General features: G+C 47.8%; 1 protein-coding gene across 2 annotated transcripts in view; it reads right to left on the reverse strand.

Annotated features, from left to right (window-relative positions):
- The window catches only part of LOC140421185 (zinc finger MYM-type protein 3-like), a 157,998-nt gene extending 138,217 nt beyond the window's left edge, over window positions 1–19,781 (reverse strand). Inside the window, exons 1-2 of one of the 2 annotated variants that reach the window (XM_072505688.1) lie at window positions 19,674–19,778; window positions 13,147–13,222 (exon numbers count right to left, since the gene is read on the reverse strand). The gene's annotated coding sequence lies outside the window, so the exon portion shown is untranslated. Of the gene's footprint in view, window positions 1–13,146; window positions 13,223–19,673 lie in introns of both variants that reach the window. The other variant, XM_072505687.1, reaches the window with a different exon arrangement.
- Window positions 19,782–22,149: the final 2,368 nt, after the last annotated feature.

Here is a 22,149-nt window from a genome sequence, read left to right on the forward strand (position 1 = left end):
GAGCAGCAGCCAGGAAGGCAGGCACAAAGCAAGATGGCGTCGGAAGGAGGCAGTTTAATATGGGGCCCTGACCAACAAGAGTTCCTGCGGCGTTGCGTGGAAGAACTTAAAAAGGAGATGAAGGAGGAGCTGCTGGCCCCGATATTACAGGCAATTGAAGGGCTAAAGGAGGAGCAAAAGACCCAGGAGCAGGAGCTTCGGGTCGTGAAGGCAAAGGCTGCTGAGAATGAGGGCGACATACAGGGCCTGGTGGTGAAGACAGAGATGCACGAGGCACAACACAAAAGGTGTGTGGAAAGGCTGGAGGTGCTGGAGAATAATGCGAGGAGGAAGAATTTAAGGATTCTTGGTCTTCCCGAAGGTGCAGAAGGGGCGGATGTCGGGGCATATGTGAGCACGATGCTGCACTCGTTAATGGGATCGGAGGCCCCGACGGGCCCGTTGGAGGTGAAGGGAGCCTATCGAGTTATGGCGCGAAGACCGAGGGCTGGGGAAATTCCTCGAGCCATAGTGGTGAGATTTCACCGATACAAGGACAGAGAGATAGTCCTCAGATGGGCAAAGAAAACTCGGAGCAGTAGGTGGGAGAACGCGGTGATCCGCATATATCAAGATTGGAGTGCGGAGGTGGCGAGAAGGAGAGCAAGCTTTAATCGGGCCAAGGCGGTGCTGCACAAAAGGAAGGTTAAATCTGGAATGCTGCAGCCGGCAAGACTGTGGGTCACACATCAAGGGAAACATCACAACTTGAAATGGCAGAAGAGGCGTGGACATTTATTGTCGAGGAGAAACTGGAATAAGCGGGCTAGAAAAAGAACGTTTGGGACAAAGTGGTGGGGCGAATATGTGGGGTGAAGAGGGGGAAAAGGGGGAAGAGATGATTTCCCAAGTTGTCAATCCTGCGACCCTGTAACTTTTCTCTCTTCCCCATGTCGTGGGGGAGGGGGGGGGGGGGGAGGATGAGCAGCTGGGGGCGCTGGCCATTGGGGGCGGGGCCAAATGGGAAGCGCGGGCTTTGTTCCCGCGCTATGGTAATCATGGCGGGAACAGGGAAGCAGGAAGGAGGGGGCCTCGCACAGTGGGAGCCGAGGTCGGCCAGAGTTTGCTGACTTCTGGGAGCAACATGGGGGGTGCAATTACGCTAGTGAGGGATCTAGTGGGGATATTTAGTAGACCTAGGAGTAAGGAGTTTTCGTTTTTCTCCTATGTCCACAAAGTTTATTCACGGATAGACTTTTGTTTTGGGAAGGGCACTGATCCCGAAGGTGACGGGGACAGAGTACACGGCTATAGCTATTTCGGATCACGCTCCACATTGGGTGGACCTGGAGATAGGGGAGGAAAAAGAACAGCGTCCACCCTGGAGAATGGACATGGGATTATTGGCAGATGAGGGGGTGTGTTTAAGGGTGAGGGGGTGTATTGAAAGGTACTTGGAACTTAATAATAATGGGGAGGTTCAGGTGGGAGTGGTCTGGGAGGCGCTGAAGGCAGTGGTTAGGGGGAGCTGATATCTATTAGGGCACATAAAGGAAAGCAGGAGGGTAGGGAAAGGGAGCGGTTGTTGAAAGAACTTCTGAGGGTGGACAGACAATATGCGGAGGCACCGGAGGAGGGAAAGGCAAAGGCTACATGTAGAATTTGACTTGTTGACTACGGGTAATGCAGAGGCACAATGGAGGAAGGCACAGGGTGTACAGTACGAATATGGGGAGAAGGCAAGCAGGTTGCTGGCCCACCAATTGAGGAAAAGGGGAGCAGCGAGGGAGATAGGGGGGTTGAGAGATGAGGAGGGAGAGATGGAGCGGGGAGCAGAGAAAGTGAATGGAGTGTTCAAGGCATTTTATGAAAGATTATATGAAGCTCAGCCCCTGGATGGGAAGGAGAGAATGATGTGCTTTCTGGATCAGCTAGAATTTCCTAAGGTGGAGGAGCAGGAGAGGGCGGGACTGGGAGCACAAATTGAGACGGAGGAAGTAGTGAAAGGGATTGGGAGCATGCAGGCGGGGAAGGCCCCGGGACCAGACGGATTCCCAGTTGAATTCTATAGGAAATATATGGACTTGCTGGCCCCGCTATTGATGAGAACCTTTAATGAGGCGAGGGAAAGGGGACAGCTGCCCCCGACTATGTCAGAGGCAACGATATCGCTCCTCCTAAAGAAGGAAAAAGACCCGCTGCAATGCGGGTCCTATAGGCCTATTTCCCTCCTGAATGTGGACGCTAAGATTCTGGCCAAGGTAATGGCAACGAGGATAGAGGATTGTGTCCCGGGGGTGGTTCATGAGGACCAAACTGGGTTTGTGATGGGGAGACAGCTGAATACAAATATACGGAGGCTGCTAGGGGTAATGATGATGCCCCCACCAGAGGGGGAAGCGGAGATAGTGGTGGCGATGGATGCCGAGAAAGCATTTGATAGAGTGGAGTGGGAGTATTTGTGGGAGGTGCTGAGGAGATTTGGCTTTGGAGATGGGTATATCAGATGGGTACAGTTGCTGTATAGGGCCCCGATGGCGAGCGTGGTCACGAATGGACAGGGGTCTGATTATTTTCGGCTCCATAGAGGGACGAGGCAGGGATGTCCTCTGTCCCCGTTATTGTTTGCACTGGCGATTGAGCCCCTGGCCATAGCATTGAGGGGTTCCAGGAAGTGGAGGGGAGTACTCAGGGGAGGAGATGAACACCGGGTATCTCTGTATGCGGATGATTTGTTGCTATATGTGGCGGACCCGGCGGAGGGGATGCTAGAGATAATGCGGATACCTGGGGAGTTTGGGGATTTTTCAGGGTATAAATAGAACATGGGGAAAAGTGAGTGGTTTGTGGTGCATCCAGGGGAGCAGAGCAGAGAAATAGAGGATTTACCGTTGAGGAAGTTAACAAGGGACTTTCGGTATTTGGGGAACCAGATAGCCAAGAATTGGGGTACATTACATAGGCTTAATTTAACGCGGTTGGTGGAACAGATGGAGGAGGACTTTAAGAGATGGGACATGGTGTCCGTCACTGGCAGGGAGGGTGCAGGCGGTTAAAATGGTGGTCCTCCCGAGATTCCTTTTTGTGTTTCAGTGCCTCCCGGTGGTGGTCACGAAGGCTTTTTTCAAAAGAATCGAGAAGAGTATTATGAGTTTTGTGTGGGCCGGGAAGACCCCGAGAGTGAGGAGGGGATTTTTGCAGCGTAGTAGGGACGGGGGAGGATGGCACTACCGAGCCTAAGTGAGTACTACTGGGCCGTCAATATTTCAATGGTGTGTAAGTGGATGGGAGAAGAGGAGGGAGCGGCATGGAAGAGATAGGAGAGGGCGTCCTGCAGTGGGACTAGCCTACAAGCTATGGTGACGGTGCCGCTGCCGTTCTCACCGAAGAAATACACCACAAGCCCAGTGGTGGTGGCTACTCTGAAAATTTGGGGGCAGTAGGGACGGCATAGGGGAAAGACGGGAGCCTCGGTGTGGTCCCCGATAAGAAATAACCATAGGTTTGCTCCGGGGAGAATGGATGGGGGATTTGGAACGGACGGACTCTCAGGGATGTTATTGTATATGTATAGGCACTTGTTTTAGGTAATGTATATTGGACTGTTGGATTGTATCTTTGGAGAGTATTTATTCTTGGCCAGGCAGTTGCCATTTAGTTTGGTTTTTGTTTCTGTTCATATATTATTTATTTATTTGTTTTAAACTGGCCACTGTTATTTATATTGCTTTATTGTTGTTTAAAAGAAACACTACGTACTGTTATGTTTGGCCAAAAAATCTTGAATAAAATATATATATTTTTTAAATGGGGCAAGAGAGGAGGGGACCCTGCCCCCGACAATGTCGGAAGCGACAATTTCTTTGATCCTAAAGCGGGACAAGGACCCACTGCAATGTGGATCGTACAGGCCGATCTCGCTCCTCAATGTGGATGCAAAGTTGCTGGCAAAAGTGCTGGCCACGAGGATCGAGGACTGCGTCCCGGGGGTAATCCACGAGGACCAGACGGGATTTGTAAAGGGCAGGCAACTAAACACCAATGTGCGGCGGCTCTTAAACGTGATAATGATGCCATCGGAGGAGGGAGAGGCGGAGATAGTGGCAGCTATGGACGCGGAGAAGGCCTTTGACCGAGTAGAGTGGGAATACCTCTGGGAGGTGCTGCGTAGGTTTGGGTTCGGGGTAGGGTTTATCAATTGGGTTAAGCTCCTTTACAGAGCCCCGATGGAGAGTGTAGTGACGAACCGGCGGAGGTTGGAGTACTTTTGACTGTACCGAGGGACGAGGCAGGGGTGCCCCCCTGTCCCCCCTGTTGTTCGCATTGGCGATCGAACCATTGGCCATGTCATTGAGGGAGTCTAATAAATGGAGGGGGGTGGTCCGAGGGGGAGAAGAGCATCGGGTGTCGATATATGCGGATGACCTGTTGCTGTACGTGGCGGATCCAATGAAGGGGATGGGGAGGTCATGCAGACTCTAAGGGAGTTTGGGGAGTTTTCGGGCTATAAGCTCAATGTAGGGAAGAGTGAGCTCTTTGTATTACAGGCGGGGGACCAAGAAAGAGAGATAGGGGACCTACCGCTGAGGAGGGCGGAGGGGAGCTTTCGGTATCTGGGGATCCAGATAGCCAGGAGTTGGGGGACCCTACATAAACTGAATCTGACGAGGTTGGTGGAGCAAATGGAGGAGGATTTCAAAAGATGGGACATGTTACCGCTCTCGCTGGCGGGTAGAGTGCAGTCGGTCAAAATGGTGGTCCTTCCGAGGTTTCTGTTTCTGTTTCAGTGCCTTCCCATCGTGATAACTAAGGCCTTTTTTAAGAGAGTAGGCAGGAGTATTATGGGGTTTGTGTGGGCGAATAAGACCCCGAGAGTAAGGAGAGGGTTCCTGGAACGCAGTAGGGACCGAGGAGGGTTGGCGCTGCCAAACCTGGGGAGCTACTACTGGGCAGCAAATGTGGCGATGATCCGCAAGTGGGTTATGGAGGGAGAGGGGACGGCATGGAAGAGGATGGAGATGGCGTCCTGTAAAGGAACGAGCCTGGGGGCGTTGGTGACGGCACTGCTGCCGCTCTCGCCGACAAAGTATACCACGAGCCCGGTGGTGGCGGCAACGCTAAGCATCTGGGGCCAGTGGAGACGGCACCGGGGTGCAATGGGAGCATCGGTGTGGTCCCCGATCAGGGGTAACCACCGGTTTGTCCCGGGGAAGATGGACGGGGGGGTTCCAGAGCTGGCATCGGGCGGGGACGAGACGTCTGCGAGCCATGGGGCACTGGAGGAGAAGTTCGAGTTACCCCCGGGAAATGCCTTCAGATATATGCAGGTGAGGGCTTTTGTGAGGCGACAGGTGAGGGAATTCCCGTTGCTCCCGGCACAAGAAGTTCAAGATAGAGTGATCTCGGGTGTATGGGTCGGGGAGGGCAAGGTGTCGGAAATACACCTGGAGTTGAAAGAAGAGGGGGAAGCGCTGGTAGAAGAGTTGAAGGGTAAATGGGAGGAGGAGCTGGGAGAGGAGATTGAGGAAGGTCTGTGGGCTGATGCCCTAGGTAGGGTTAATTCCTCCTCCTCGTGTGCCAGGCTCAGCCTGATACAATTTAAGGTGGTCCACAGTGCGCACTTGACGGGGGTGAGGTTGAGTAGGTTCTTTGGGGTAGAGGACAGATGTGGAAGGTGCTCAGGGAGCCCGGCGAACCATGTCCATATGTTTTGGTCACGCCCGGCACTGGAGGGATTCTGGAGAGGAGTGGCGGGAGCAATATCTCAGGTGGTGAAAGTCCGGGTCAAGCCAAGCTGGGGGCTAGCAATATTTGGAGTAGTGGACGAACCGGGAGTGCAGGAGGCGAAAGAGGCCGGCATTCTGGCCTTTGCGTCCCTAGTAGCCCGGCGAAGGATCTTGCTAATGTGGAAGGAGGCGAAGCCCCCCAGCCTGGATAAATGATATGGCTGGGTTCATAAAGTTGGAGAGGATTAAGTTCGCCTTGAGAGGGTCTGCGCAGGGGTTCTACAGGCGGTCAGCAGCAGCAGAAACCTTGGGAGGGGGGGGGCGGAGGGGACGTCCTGGGAGGGTGGATGAGCAAGAGATAACATGAAGGGTTGGGGAAACTGGCAATTACGGGTGAGGGCCAGTGTACAAAGCTGTGTAAATATTACGAGGGGGGGGGGGGGTTATTGTTTGTAAGGGAGAAAAATTGTGTTAAAAAACTTTAATAATTTTTTTTTTTTTTATAAAGTACTTTCCGGCTTTTCCAATGAAGCAGCCTTCTACCTTGCTCGAGAGGATCTTATCCTGCTCTGGCTCGGAGGTGGCCAACACATTGGGTATATATCAGGGGATGATGTGCGAGGAGACATGCTCTGCTAAGGTCTTGAAGGCAAAGTGGTCAGATGAGCTTGGACCGATCTTGGAGGACTACATTTGGAGTGAGGCACTGAGGAGAGTGAACTCGACCTCGTCCTGTGCGAGGTTGAGTCTCATCCAGCTGAAAGTAGTGTTCCGGGCACACTTCAAGGAGGCTCGAATGAGTCCATTTTTTGAAGGGGTGGATGATAGATGTGATCGGTGTTTGGGTGGCATGGCCCATCATGTTCCGGCCATGCTCAAAACTGGCAGACTTCTGGAGGTCCTTTTTTGAGACTATGTCAGCAATCCTGAATATTGGGTTGGAGCCTTGCCCATTGGTGGCAAACTCCAGACGGGTGTTGACACCCTAGCCTTTGCCTCACTGGTGGCAAGAAGGTGGATCCTCGTGAACTGGAAGTCGACTACACCGCCAAGCACCTCAGCATGGCTGGGTGACGTGATGGGAGTTTACTGAGAGAGTGAAGTTGAAGGTTTTAACGTCGATGCTGACTGTTTCTATTGTACTGTTGGTCGCTGTTGGATTGGGGGGGGGGGGGGACGACGACTTCATAATTCGGTTTTACTGTTGTAAGGGAAGGCGGAGTGGGGAAGGGGGTTCTTACGGTTAAATCGAATTGTTTTAATGCAAAACAATTTTAATACGAGAGAGAGAGAGAGAGAGAGGAGAGACTGACAGACACGAGTGGAAATGCGAATGGGAGGGGGGGGTTTAGGACACCAAAATGGCTAACAGACTAGTTCATCTGAAGACAGGCGTCTGGAATCAGTGGTGCAGAAAATTTGACACAGGGCTAAACTGGAGGAAACGACAGCTTATCCAAAGTTGGACATTGAACAAGCCATGTGACAACAAAGGTAGCTCAGTGGGTCTGGTATAGTCAGTGTACATGCTCACAATTAACCTGCTGTCGATGCTAAGGATAGAATTTAGCGGAGGAAGGGGAAAGGGCTCAGTACAGATCCTGCAAGCACACTATGTAACGGTGAGGGGCAGAAAGAAAGCCATTGCTAGAGATGCTCTGGGTACAGTTGGTTGGACATGGTTAAAGAAAAGACAGATTTGTATTTATATAGCACTTTTCACAACCACCAGATGTCTCAAAGCACTTTACAGCCAATGAAGTGCTTATTGAATCAGTCACTGTTGTAATGTGGGAGAAACAGCAGCTAATTTGTACTCGGCAGACTCCCACATAGTTGATAATGACCAGAGTCTCTTTTTTTGTGATGTTAATTGCGGGATAAAATATTGGCCAGGACTTTGAGGTTAGCTCCCCTAATCTCCGAGGTAGTGCTGGAGAATCTTTTACATCCATCTGAACAGAAGATGGGGACCTTGGTTTAACAGCTCTTTTTTAAAAAATGGCACCTCACAGAGTGCAGTGCTCCCTCAGTACTGCACTAGAGTTGCAGCCTCGACTTATTTGCGATCAAACCCCAGAATTGAACCTGAATCCATAACTGTGCGATTCAGAGGGAAAAGTGTGGTACTAACACCTTGACATGGTACCAGTAAAGGATGGTGTAGTACATAAGTGTCCAAAGCTACAGAGAAGTGAAGGAGGAGCAACACATTCCAGGCACAGTCGTGAACTCAGGAGAGGATATCATAGAATCATAGAATTTACAGTGCAGAAGGAGGCCATTTGGCCCATCAAGTCTGCACCGGCTCTTGGAAAGAGCACCCTACCCAAGGTCCACACCTCCACCCTATCCCCATGACCCAGTAACCCCACCCAACATTGAAGGCAATTTTGGACACTATGGGCAATTTAGCATGGCCAATCCACCTAACCTGCACATCTTTGGACTGTGGGAGGAAACCGGAGCACCCGGAGGAAACCCACGCACACACGGGGAGAACGTGCAGACTCCGCATAGACAGTGACCCAAGCCGGGAATCAAACCTGGGTCCCTGGAGCTGTGAAGCAATTGTGCTAATCACAATGCTACCGTGCTGCCCATTATATGAAAGAAGATGGGAGAGAAGCACATTCGGAATGAGGGCAGTGGGTGTTTTGGCATAGCAGGCAGGAGGAAATGGGGGGGGGGGGGTGGGGAAGAAAACAGAGGATGGTGGAAGCAGAAACAATCAATCACTTCAAAAGGAAACTGGACAGACACAAGGGAAATAAACTTGCATGGCGACAGAGATAGTGTGGAAGAATGAGACTGATAGAATTTCTCTGCAGACAGCAGTCATGGACTGGTCCCCTTCTGTGCTGTAATGACTATGAGCAGAGACAGCTGAATGGATGGTCTAAGTCTTAGCAGCCAAGATAACGAGGGGCTTCTCACGATAACTTCATTGCAGTGTTAATGTAAGCCTACTTGTGACAATAAAGATTATCTGCAAAACCACTGCACTTCTTACAGGGGATTGAGCAGAATGATTAAAGACAATGACCATTAGTGGAGAAGAAAAGGGGGCAATTGTATGCCAGTATGATCCTGCAACGATAGGTTCTTTTGGTGAAGGACAATGATATCCTATGGTGCCTAATATGCTAAATCTGGTAAAGCCATTCCCTGGAGCAGACCACACAGCAACAAAATAGAGACATAACACATGTTATACAGACAAAAACTAAATTTGCTATGAGGAATTCTGACAAGTCTGTGGGTTAATTGTTATTCCACAATATGGCCAAAGGATCAATCCCTAGTCATGATGAATTTGCTCGAATGGTCACAGTATCTTCAGTGAGTAAAGGACATGTTGATAAATGTGGTAATTTTGGATTGTCATTCATTGCTTTTAATTTTTTAACAAAAAAAATCATTCAGCTGAGCAGTTAAATCCAAAACTAGTGGTCATAGATAAGATGGTCACTGATTAATCCAATGAGGAATTCATAAGAAACTTGTTCACTTAGAAAGTGGCAATTGCTATAGGGCATTTCAGACAAAAAGAATTGATGAATTTAAGAGAGCCAAGAGTACGAGGGAGAAAGGATTGGAAATTTATGTGGATATGGTGAGCTGAAGTTGGATGGGAAGAGACACAGGTGGAGCATAAACACCAGCATGGATCAGTTGTGCCAAATAGCCAGTTTCTATTCTGATGAAAGGCCAGGAGCATGAAATGTTAATTCTGTTTCTGCCCACATATGTTGCCTGAGTATTTCCAGCATCTGCAGGATTTGCTTTTTACTGTACTCTCAAATTCTATATTATTGAAATTACACAAATGATAAACATATACTGAAGACCTCCCTCTGGTCCATCTACCCTGTCCCACACAATTGTAACACATCCCACGCTCTCCAAAAGCCAATTGATCTCCAGGAAGAGGCAGTAAAAAAGTTAGACACCCAGGCACATTTGATATTCTAAGTGAAGCCTGACCAAGGTCTTGTACAAAAAATTGGATGCCTAGCCTTATACTCCATTATCTTAAGAATACTCCACAACAACTTATTCACTTGGGCAGCACAAGTGTAGCACTGTGGCTACACAGCGGCAGGATCCCAGGTTCGATTCCTCGCTGGGTCACTGTCTGTGCAGAGTCTGCATTTTCTCCCCGTGTCTGCGTGGGTTTCCTCCGGGTGCTCCGGTTTTCTTCCACAGTCCAAAGAAGTGCAGGTTAGGTGGATTGGCCATGATAAATTGCCCTTAGTGATCAAAAAGGTTAGGAGGGGTGATTGGGTTACGGGGATCGGGTGGATTAAGTGGGTCGGTGCAGACTCGATGGGCCGAATGGCCTCCTTCTGCATTGTAGCCATTTCTTTACTCATAAACTTTCATAGATACATGTACCATGATGATCAGATCTCTTTCTGTCCCAACCTGGTGTGTTTTTCCCTGAAGGATTGGCAAATATTGAGCACTTGCCCTGCTCATATTAATTTACCTAACAAGATGCCCCACAACCCAAAGATGTGCAGCGTAGGTGGATTGGCCACACTAAATTGCCCCTTAATTGGAAAAAAAATGAATTGGCCACTTCTAAAAAAAAAAACTTAAAAAGAAAAGGGGCACCACAGTAACGCAGTGGTTAGCACAGCTGCCTTGTGGCGCTGAGGTCCTAGATTCAAGACAAATTTTACGAGTCTGAGAGGTGATTTGGCGAAAGTGGACTGGCTACAAGGGAAATCAGCAACAGGCCAGTGTCAGCATTCAAAAGTGAGATTCTACAAGCACCATGCAGACATGTTACCATAAAGAAAAAGGATGGTTCTGTCTAATCTAGAGCCCCTTGGTTATCTAGAAGCATACAGGACAAGTTAAACCATTAAAAAAATCAATATATCAGAAAGGGAGTATATAAAAGGAAGTAAAAAAGGAAATCAGGAAAGCAAAGAGAGGATATGAAAGAATAGCCAGGTAAAATGACAGAAAACCCAAAGGTGTTTTATCAGTACATTAATAGCAAGAGAATAACTAAGGAAATGATAGGCTTCAGAGATGTACATGGTAACGTAAGTATTGATGCAGAAGGTAGAACAGGATTCTTAATGAGTACTTTGTCTTTACAAAGAAGGGATGATGCAGACATTCTAGTTAAAGATGTGCGAAATATTAGATACAATAAGCATAATGAGGGCAGAAGTGTTGGAGGGACTGACACCTTGAAGGTGGATAAATCACCAAGGCGGGACCATGTTTTAACCCAGGCTGTTACAGGAAGCCAGGGAGGAAATAGCGGATGCCCCGAGGAGCATTTTTCAATCTTCACTAGTTACAGGCACGGTGCGAGAGGATTGAAGATCTGGAAATACTGTACCATTGTTTAAAAAGGGTGTGAGGGATATGCCAAATAATTATAGACCAGTCAGTCTGACTTTGGTGGTGGGCAAATTGCTTGAATCAATTGAGAACACCAGGCTAAATTGTCACTTATGTTCATTGTCACATGGGTTAATTAGAGATCATTAAGGGGCAACACGGTGGTGCAGTGGTAAGCACTGCTGCCTCACGGCACCCAAGGTCCCGGGTCCGATCCCAGCTCTGGGTCACTGTCTGTCTAGAGTTTGCACATTCTCCCCGTGTTTGCATGGGTCTCATCCCCACAACCCAAAAATGTGCAGGTCAGGTGAACTGGCCGCGCTAAATTGCCCCTTAATTGGAAAAAATGAATTGGGTACTCTAAATTTCTATATTTTTAAAATTAGAGATAATCAGCATGGCTTTAACGGAAAGTTGCAAATTATTTGAGGAAGTAACAAGGAGGATTGATGAGGGTACTGCAGTATATGTGGCCTACATGGGTTTTCGTAATGCATTCGATAAGATGCCACATTGCAAACTGGTTAGAAGATAAAAAGTCCCTGGGACACGGGAATGTGGCAGGTTGGATCCAAAGTTGGCTCAGTGTCAGGAAAGATCAATAGATTTTTAGTAAATGGCAAGTAGTTTCTAGTGGCATCCCACAAGGGACAGTGTTGGGTCCATTGCTGTTTGTGGCTTAAATATGAGAGGTCTAAATGGAAAATTTGCAGATGACGAAAAAATAAGTTGTAGAGTTAATAGTGAAGAGGTTAGCTGCGAACTCCATAATATCAATGGCCTGGTTGAGTGGACAGAAAAGTGATAAATGGAATTCAATTCAGTGAAGTGCTCGGGTATACATTTTGGGATGGCACAAAGAAATTAAAAATGGGAGTATAATGAGAGGGGTAGAGGAAGTGAGAGACCTTTGAATGCATGTCCACAGGTCCCTGAAGGTGACTGGATAGGTAAATATGATGGTAAACACGACATATGGAATGTTTTCCTTTATTGCACGAGGTATAGAATCCAAAAACAAAACTGTATAAAACACTGGTTCGGCCATAGCTGTGGGTTTGGTCTTCTGGTCACGTGATAGCTCTGGAGCGAGTACAGGAGTCATAAGAATGCTGACAAGGCTGGAAAATTGGCAGCTGACGAGTGACTTGATTCAGGTGTACAAAATTATTAGGGGTCTAGATTGAGAAGACAGGAAAGATTTGTTTATCCTAAGCAAGGGGTCAATTACGAGACAGGTTATTGGTGGCAGAATTAGAGGTGATATTAGTAAGGGCTTTTTCATCCACAGGGTGTCTGGAATTTGCTTCCTGGATTGGCAGTTGAGGCAGAAACCCTCATCTCATTAACGTGATCTGCACCTGAAGTGCATAACCGACAAGACTACGGAAAAGTGGGATTAGAATGGGTGTTGGGGCAGCACAGTGGCGCAGTGGATATCACTGCTGCTTCACGGCACCGAGATCCCAGGTTCGATTCTGGCTCTGGGTCACTGTCCGTGAGGAGTTTGCACGGGTTTCACCCCCACAACCCCAAAAGTGTGCAGGGTAGGTGGATTGGCCGCCTTAAATTGTCCCTTAATTGGAAAAAAAAGAATTGGACTAAATTTAAAGAAAAAGAATGGGTGACTAGCTTTTCCGGTCAGCACAGATATGATGGGTTGAATGGCTTATTTCTGTGCTGTAATTGTGGTTCTATGTCTACTGGGCTTCTGTCATCCACTACCTTGGTGACTTTAAAAAATAAATTTGAAAGGGCAACCTTTTTAGAAAGCACATTGGGTGACCCTAGCACGTACCTCTATCAAAGTCAAATATTGTTTCCCTGATAATTCCTCTTGCACTTTGCCAATGACCAATGTCAAACTAATGGACCTGTATTACCAGGATGTTACGTCGCTTTTGGATGGAGTACATTTGTCTCCTTCTTTACAGTCTTCAGTAACTGTCCTTAAATACAGCAATATGGACCAGGGATTGCACAGCACTTGGCCCATCTCCCCAAGCACGCTCAGGTGGACAGGATGCAGCTTTGTTTAAACTTTAATACACTTGAAAACATATGCTTCATTCACCTGAAGCTATAATGTGGATTTCCCAGGCTCAAGAGGCTGCCTCCATTACTCCCATCTTGCGCTCACTCCCACCTAGCTTTAAAACATTAAAAATAAAAATAAATTTGTTAGTCAAATCCACCAGGATGGCAAATCCATTGACTTTCAGAATCAGCAGACCACAAATGTAGAATATTTTTCAGCAAATTCCATTGTATTCCAAGATTTCACTAAAACATAATTGGTGTAAAAAAATTTCCTACTATGTCCTTTGAAAAATGCCCAAAAAGTGTTTGTTCTTCCAGCATTTTGTACTGCTGCACAATCTGTTCAAATTCTGATATGAACAGGGCGGCACGGTGGTTAGCACTGCTGCCTCATGGCACTGAGGATCCGGGTTCGATCCCGGCCCTGGGTCACTGTCCGTGTGGAGTTTGCACATGCTCCCCGTGTCTACGTGGGTCCCATTCCCACAGCCCAAAGATGTGCAGGGTAGATGGATTGGCCACGCTAAATTGCCCCTTAATTGGGGAAAAAAATAATTGGATACTCTAAATTTTTTAAAATTTGAATATTAACTACAATATCATCGACTTCTGACATGCAATAGTAATACTATTTTCCCATGATAAATCTGGCAACATATTGTAAATTTCAGAGTCCAAACCATGATTGTGCTACTTTTTACAGACCACTTGATAAACCTCAGAACACATTAACCAGATAACTAGGAACCACCAGCCTGAATTTGACGAGAGCAACTACATATTAACTGGACTGAACCAAGTCATAAACAGGGTTAATTCTCAACTCACTTAAAAATGCTATAGAAAACAAAAGTAACCAAATCTACTAAGACTTTATCTACTTTGCAAAGTTTGTTAACTGCGCTTGATGTGAACATTTCAAGTCGTACAATCATAGATTATCATAGAATTTACAGTGCAGAAGGGGCCATTCGGCCCATCGAGTCTGCACCGGCTCTTGGAAAGAGCACCCTACCCAAGGTCAACACCTCCACCCTATCCCCATAACCCAGTAACCCCACCCAACACTAAGGGCAATTTTGGACACTAAGGGCAATTTAGCATGGCCAATCCACCTAACCTGCACATCTTTGGATTGTGGGAGGAAACCGGAGCACCCGGAGGAAACCCACGCAGACACGGGGAGGACATGCAGACTCCGCACAGACAGTGACCCAAGCCGGAATCGAACCTGGGACCCTGGAGCTGTGAAGCAATTGTGCTATCCACAATGCTACCGTGCTGCAATATGGGGCAAACTATTGTTTAGTACAGCAAGATCAGCTTGAAATGATGTCAATATATCAAATCAGTGTTTTTCAAACTTTTCCCCCCCAGGACCCACTTTTGACCCTCGCCACGTTCGCTTACCTTTAATGCCCAACGGCGAGCCTGCTTGGTCCTAACGGTCTCGCTTGAATCAGGTTAGAGAGCAATGCGCATATCAGGTGCAGACTGCAGCCAGTTCCTTTGTGCAGTCTTCATCTTTATAAAAACGGAAAATTCAACCTCGCACATGTAGGTCGTCGTGAAGAGCAATAGCGACAAAATGCCTGCTTTACTCAGCACTGAATATTCCTGGGAGATGCTGAATCAGAATGCTGACAGCCTCATGGGCTTTTGGTGTGTTTGTAATGTGGTATTACAGGTCAGCTACAACGGCGTAGTCTTTTAAACTGGAGTCAGCCCTAAGTTAATAACCGATTCTGGGGTCTCAACCTCGAAAGGAATTTTTCACCCACTTCTCCTCGTTCAAAATCTGAAACATTTCCTCTCGTTTTCCAGTACTTTCCTGCATATAACACACATGGGCTTTGCATTCTTCTTTGTATTGGCACAATTGACAAAACCATACCTCAAGAAATTAACTGTATACTACTTTGTTCCAGAGATTGGTTTCTTCTTTGTAGGCCTTGGAGCTCTGTACAGAGCTAACACTAGCCCTGCTCTATCCTGCCATGGACTCTCCTGAACAACGTTCCCCAGCAGAATCTGTCACGATGGTCTCTGGCCATCTCTTACTAACTATTCATCTTCACAGTTCACTTGCCAACAGCTGGAAAATGAAAACAACTCTGCTCCATTTGGTGTCAAAACCTGGAGGGCACTTGATGTCAAGTATGTGCGCAGGGCACATGGCCTGCTCTCTGGCTAGAAGCCCCACACAGCCCTATTTATTTTCATTTAAAAGGTGGCAGCTACCGCTATTCTCGATGGAAATGCTGGTAGTGGCCGCTGGGCGCTCCTCATGCGATCGGGACCACTGCGGGAACAGTGCGACTGATCGCTCCAGGTCTCTCCCGACACCCGCCCACAACCCACTCATGGGTCGCAACCTGCAGTTTGAAAAACCCTGTGCCCCCAGCGACACACTGCACTCTAGATATTATTTTTCAAACATAGTAAATAACATCTTTGAGGGAAAGTCAAACAAACAAGTTTTATGTGGTTGCATTCAAACAGTTCATCACATACAAACATCTAATACCTCTACCTTTTATAGATGTTATTAGCTGTACACAGCATGAAAACCTTTAACCTGACCTTTCATTTTCCCTCCCTCTGGGGAAACTCCCAATCTTTATTTAGCCTGCAAGAATTGAAGCAGATCGTATCAGAAACTCAATATCAGGGAAGTACAAGAGTTTGTCCATCCCCAACTACTCGTGCGATAACTCAGTGGTGTACAAATAAAGTGCACAACTTCAGTGAGCTTGGTCTCCTTGGTACTGACCTGAAAATGATGCAGCTTTCAGAAAACTAATGCTAGTTCAGCCTGTTTCAACAAAATAACATTTTAACAATGCAACCACAATTTAAAACCACTAACATTTTTCTTTCCAAGTGAGGAATGAGAGTGCTGGGAAAATTGATTATCCCCACTTCAAACATTACTCCCCTAAAATATCAGCAACATGCACTCCCAAGCATGATACAAAATAGCATAACAGTGGACAACATTCTCTTTGCTCTACACCAAGAAGGCCACTGAGAACTAGACTGAAACCAGACAAACACTTATTTCACAATAAGTCTCTAAACGGCATGGGATTATTTTCTCATCACCAGGAACCACAAGCATGAAAGTGACTGTAAAGTGACATGTTAATGTCAATTCATTCTCAAACCATTTGATCAATGCTATAGAAAGCAGGAGTAACTAAATAACCAAATTTCAAATCTACTATGACTTCAGTCACCATTCAAAGTTCTTTGACTCAAACATGAATCGGCTTAATGTGAACATTTCAAACGATACAATATGGGGATAAACTCAGCTGTTCTGAGAGTATCTGGAGATAGAAACAGAGTCAACATTTGAGTCCATTACTCTTCTACAGAACTGAAAAGGGATAGAATTATGTAGTTGGAAAGGAGAGGTCAGGGATAGGTTGGAGCCAAGGAGAGATTAACAAAGATGTCATGGGCACGAGTCAAATTCGGCCTCACTTCCTCCACGCCCCCTCCCCCCTCCCCCCACCACCACTATGTGGTTCATTACATTTCTATCCCTCTTTAGTTCTGTCAAAGAGTAATGGACTCAAAACATTCGCTTCGGGCTAGTTTGAATGGTAGGCCTCCCAGCTCTATCCCTCCCCCGCTCATGTTCACTGGGATGCTGTCAGATCTGTTGATTTTTTTCCAGCATTTTCTGTTTCAACTTGATTTCCAGTACCTCCATTTTGCTTTTACTGGGGCAAAGTATTGTTTATTACAGTGAAATCAGCTTCAAATCCAAATTTCAAAAGTCACTTATAGCTCCCTGAACAATATCTATATTTTGAAAACATTTTTAATATTCACCTCCAGCAGCTGGGGCTACTCTTTCATAACAATTTTTCAGTAATACAACTAAAGTTCGATCTCCAAGAACAAAATTAGCAGACAGAACTGTTTGTGCCTTCAAAACAATGTAATTCAGCAATCGATTATGGGAGAGATTTAAAAAGAAAGACTTAGGGGCAGCATGGTGGCACAGTGGTTAGCACTGCTGCCTCACAGCACCGAGGACCTGGATTCGATCCTGGCCCCGGATCACAGTCTGCATGGAGTTTCCACATTCTTCCCATATCTGTGTGGGTCTCACCCCCCACAACCCAGAAAGATGTGCATGGTAACAGAATAATCTTTATTGTCACATGTAGGCTTACATTAACACTGCAATGAAGTAACTGTGAAAAACCCTTAGTCGCCACATTCCACCGCCTGTTCAGGTGGTGGAATGGCCACCCTAAATTGCTCCTTAATAAGAAAAAAAGAATTGGGTACTCTAAAAAAAATAAGAATAAATACTTAAGAGGACATTATGGGTCAGTATACTGGCCTTTTAATTCTTTGATGGTGATCTGAATCCAACCAATACCGACAAGGGAAATGTAACAAGTCACCCATTGAGCAGATTATGTGCAGTGGGTTTGAACAGTCTCACTTCAATTCATACTGGGCACAACCCCACATCATTAAATTGTTCAAGTAACAACTAAACATGTAATAGGATAGTTAGTGTGAAAATACCACTCGTGTGATGAGTTTTTCAAAGCCCACAGCCATCTTTTCCAAGCACATGATAACTCTAGGTGATTGAAATGGGAAACTGTCAACATTTCTCAACTAAATAAAATGGAAAAGAAATATACCCAGATTCTGACAAAAAACGCACAGTACTCCATTGTAGCACAGGTACCTTAGCAGCAACAAAATATTTAAATTTTGGTGTAAAGATAAATATTTCTCAAACTTCCAAGGCATATTAAGCAAGGTTCTATACCAATGACACTGAAAACAATTAAGACACCATCCTCGATGGATCTGAGACATCAACTATTTTCTCTATCTGTATTTCTTCTACTGCTCCACTGCATCATTTTTTGATCAACTGCAACTTCCATGCATTTACCAGCCAATAGAAGACAGAGCACTGAACGGTAGCACTTTGTTTGCATGCCCTCCAAGACCAAGATCTTGAACCTAGGTTGAACGAAATATACTTTCCACAACATGGTTCAAATAACTTTTCATCTGACCCAAATAAATGTGACTGTAGTAAGGAGATGAGAAGTGTAATGTACTAGTTTCTAAAGAAATTGGAGACATATTTTTTTCCCAGTGAGCTGTGGGTGGATATACCACCCCAGTGTAGCAGTACCAACCCATGTTGAGCAGAAAGATCCAAGCTCTGCTCCCTCGTCTGTATTGACCTCGGCTTGCACTCTCCCCACAAATAGTTGCAATGTGTCCAGGTTTTATTTTGCCATTAAATAGTCAGCAAAGGAAACTCCACACAACAATCGATTGCCCGCCCGCTGCCGTGCTGGATGTCAGGCGAGTTCTCCTCCACAATTCCCCTCGCCTAACAGCATACCCACATTTGCATAAAGATCAACAAACGTAAAGTAGCAAGAGTGCAGCCAGCACCCGTGGAACATACAGTCCAAATAAAAGGGTCAGGAGACAACTTAAAAAAAGAATGAAGCGAACATTCGTTTTTTTTTTTTAAATGGTCAACAACGCAAACCCCTTCCTTGCAGCATTTGCTTCCTTGGGCTGTGCAGTTCCATGCACATCCTCCCTCTTGCCTGAACTGCAGCAGGAGCAGCAGCAACTAGCAGGCGCCCCCCACGCTTCGAGCAGATAGCCTTCAGATTCATTGCTGTAATTGGTGCTGCCGGCTGGAATGTATGTGTTCAGGGCACTGGCGTTCCACAATCCCGGACCGGATTTCTCCATCTCCTGGAACGGATCGTCTGAACCTTCCCAATACCCAACCCTCCTCCCTCACCTCCATCAACACGAGCTCAACACCCCCCACCACCAGCCCCCCACCCCTCCTCTCGTCTGACTGGGCGAGACGTTTCGAACCGCTACCATCGCCTCACATTTAATCACCTCGCCCCCACCCCCCGAAAAAAACAAAGTCGCCCTACCTATAAGACAACAATTTATTTATTTTTTTGGAGGTGGGGGGCAAATAAATTAAGTGGTTGCAATGCAACGGCTTGGAAGGATCTAATTGAAATAGACCGTTTAGAAAAGATATCCACGCGCCCAATGCCCTTGACTATCCAGGAGGGTGGGTTTTTGTTTTATTTTTATACAACTGCCCATCTAACAAACCAACGGCGTAGGAAAACTACCCAGACCCCATGGAAAATCCACCAGATGCTGTGAGAGGGGGATGTTTCACTCCCAAACCGGAGCCATTTGTTGCACCACAGCAGATTTTTTAAAAAGAAATCAGTTTGGATGGGATCCCACGTTTTCGGATTTTTAAATGATTTTTTTTCTCTCTCTCGACTCGACCGGAGCACACCTCGCGGATTTTTTTGTTCCCTCAGTTTTTTTTTCGCTCTCGAGTCCGCCATTATTGCATCCTGCGTGAGGCGCGCACACACAAAAAACACATTCCCCATCTCCAATGCACAACCAGCACAGGAATTGAGGACGTGAACCGAGAAATACATTTCTCACTCCTATAAGCCGTTTTATCACCTAAATTTGAAGGCAGAAAAAGTGCAGAAATACCTGCGCCACGGCTACTAAAGAAACACCAGCAGCAGCTCCAGATGTCGGCGGTTCCGCTCAGGATCCAATACCTCGCTTTCCAACCAGCGCTACAAACCGAGCGCTCCGCCTGATTGACAAGGAAAAGGGGAGGGGACGGGGTGCTTGATTGGCAGGAAAGGGGAGGGAGCCGCGGGGGGAGGGGACGGTGAGCTTGATTGGCAGGAAAAAGGGCGGCCAATGGGCGGGGCGGACCGTTTGATTAACAGCAAGAGGGGCGGCCAACGGGAGGAACTAAGCATTTGATTCACAGGGGCAGAGACAACCAATGGAAGGGAATGGACATTTTGATTGGCAGGGCAAAGGTGACCAATGGAGAGGGCGTGAATGTTTGATTGACATGAATAGGGGCGGACAATGGGGCGCCGGTCCGTTTGTCTGACAAGGAAGGGGCGTGTAAGAGAGGAGGGGCAGACTGCTTGATTGACAGGGAAATATGAGGGGAAGGACAGGGTTGATCGAAGGCCAGGGGTAAGGGGGCAGGAAGACGTCTGATTGACAGCTGGGAGACGGGGCGCAGGGCGGGGCAAACAGGTGGGGGAGGGATATAAGTGAATTGGAACCAAACAAACTCCGTCTCCTGCGCATGCGTAGAATGCGTTGCCCGCTCCTTACCATGATGTGGAGCTGCCGGCGTTGGACTGGGGTGAGCGCAGTAAGAAGTCTTACACCAGGTTAAAGTCCAACAGGTTTGTTTCAAACACTAGCTTTCGGAGCACTGCACCTTCCTCAGGTGAGGAAGGCGCAGTGTTGTTAGACTTCTTACTGTGCTCCTGACCATGTTATTGTTTCCCCAAAAAATATTCTTGAAGCGTGTAACTGGAAAAGAAACACGAGGTCAGTCACTGAAAATAAAACATGGGGAACAAAATAACTATTAGTTGACGATAATCCTCACCTCCACATCTGGAAGGGAATTGAAACTGCTGGAGAAACTACTGGACAAGATCTTCTCCAACCCAACAGTTCCATATGAAGTCATCTTGGACTCAAAACATTTGGGCACGCTCGAAAGGAACATTTTCTCAGTGCCATTTCAGGCAGGATGGCTGGGAGTTTCTTCCCGGTTCTGTCGGCGAGTTCCCCACTGCTATCTAACTATACTTAGTCACTTTTCGGGCCCTTGGGACTTTCCCTCCAGGATAGCCCACACTGAGAATTCTTTTCATCACTGTGGAGCTGAACTCGCTGACCAGACCAGTTTCTCAGAGATCAGGGGTGAGATTCTCCGACCCCCCCGCCGGGTTGGAGAATCGCCGGGGGCTGGCGTGAATCCTGCCCCTGCCGGTTGCCGAATTCTCTGGCACTGGATATTCGGCGGGGGCGGGAATCGCGCCGCGCTGGTTGGTGGGCACCCCTCCGCGATTCTCTGGCCCGTATGGGCCGAAGTCCCGCTGCTAGAATGCCTGTCCCGCCGGCGTAGATTAAACCACCTACCTTACCGGTGGGACAAGACGCGGCCGGGGTCCTGGGGGGGGGTGCGGGGCGATCTGGCCCTGCGGGGTGCCGCCATGGTGGCCTGGCCCACGATCGGTGCCCACCGATCCGCAGGCGGGCCTGTGCCGTGGGGGCACTCTTTTCCTTCCGCCATCGCCACGGTCTCCACCATGGCGGAGGCGGAAGAGACTCCCTCCACAGCGCATGCGCGGGGATGCCGTGAGCGGCCGTTCCCGCGCATGCGCCGCCCGGAGATGTCATTTCCGCGCCAGCACTTCCGCCAGCTGGCGGAGCGGAAATCAGTCCGGCGTGGGCCTAGCCCCTTAAGGTTGGGGCTCGGCCCCCCAAGATGCGATGCCCGACTGATTAACGCCGTTTTGGGCGCTGGTCGGCGGACATCGCCCCGATACCGTAGAATTTTGCCCCAGGCTACCATTTTGAAAGGATGCTCAGATCTCTAAGTGAGTGAAGGTTCCCCGCCCATGAATCCATGAACACCTCCCCCCCACACACACACACACACACGGGGATTAACCCCCTCCTCCCCAAGTGGGACACCCTACTATGGGGATACTGAGGGCCCCCCTTTTCAAGTCTTCCCACACTCCCTTTCAGGCCCCCTCTTTCAGGGCCCCCATCCTTCAGCCCCCAACCTTCTGAAGGCCTCTTCATATCCGCCTTTCAGGCGGCTCAGTGGTTAGCACTGCTGCCTCACGGCACTGAGGACCTGAGTTTGATCCCGGCCCCGGACCACTGTCCGTTTGGAATTTGCACATACTCCTGTTTGCATGGGTTTCACCCCCACAACCCAAAGATGTACAGGGGAGGTGGGTTGGCCATTCTAAATTGGCCCTTAATTGGAAAAAAAAGAATTTGATGCTCTAAATTTATTTTTTTAAATATCCATTTTCACCCCCGCCCCTCACCTGTCATACAGCCCTCATCTATTCTTTCATGGGCATGGCTCCCCTCAGGCCCCAGCCCTTGGCAGTGCCAACCT

The sequence above is a fragment of the Scyliorhinus torazame genome, chromosome 5 (genome assembly GCF_047496885.1).
Source record: "Scyliorhinus torazame isolate Kashiwa2021f chromosome 5, sScyTor2.1, whole genome shotgun sequence".
In the NCBI taxonomy this organism is placed as follows: Eukaryota; Metazoa; Chordata; class Chondrichthyes; order Carcharhiniformes; family Scyliorhinidae; genus Scyliorhinus; species Scyliorhinus torazame.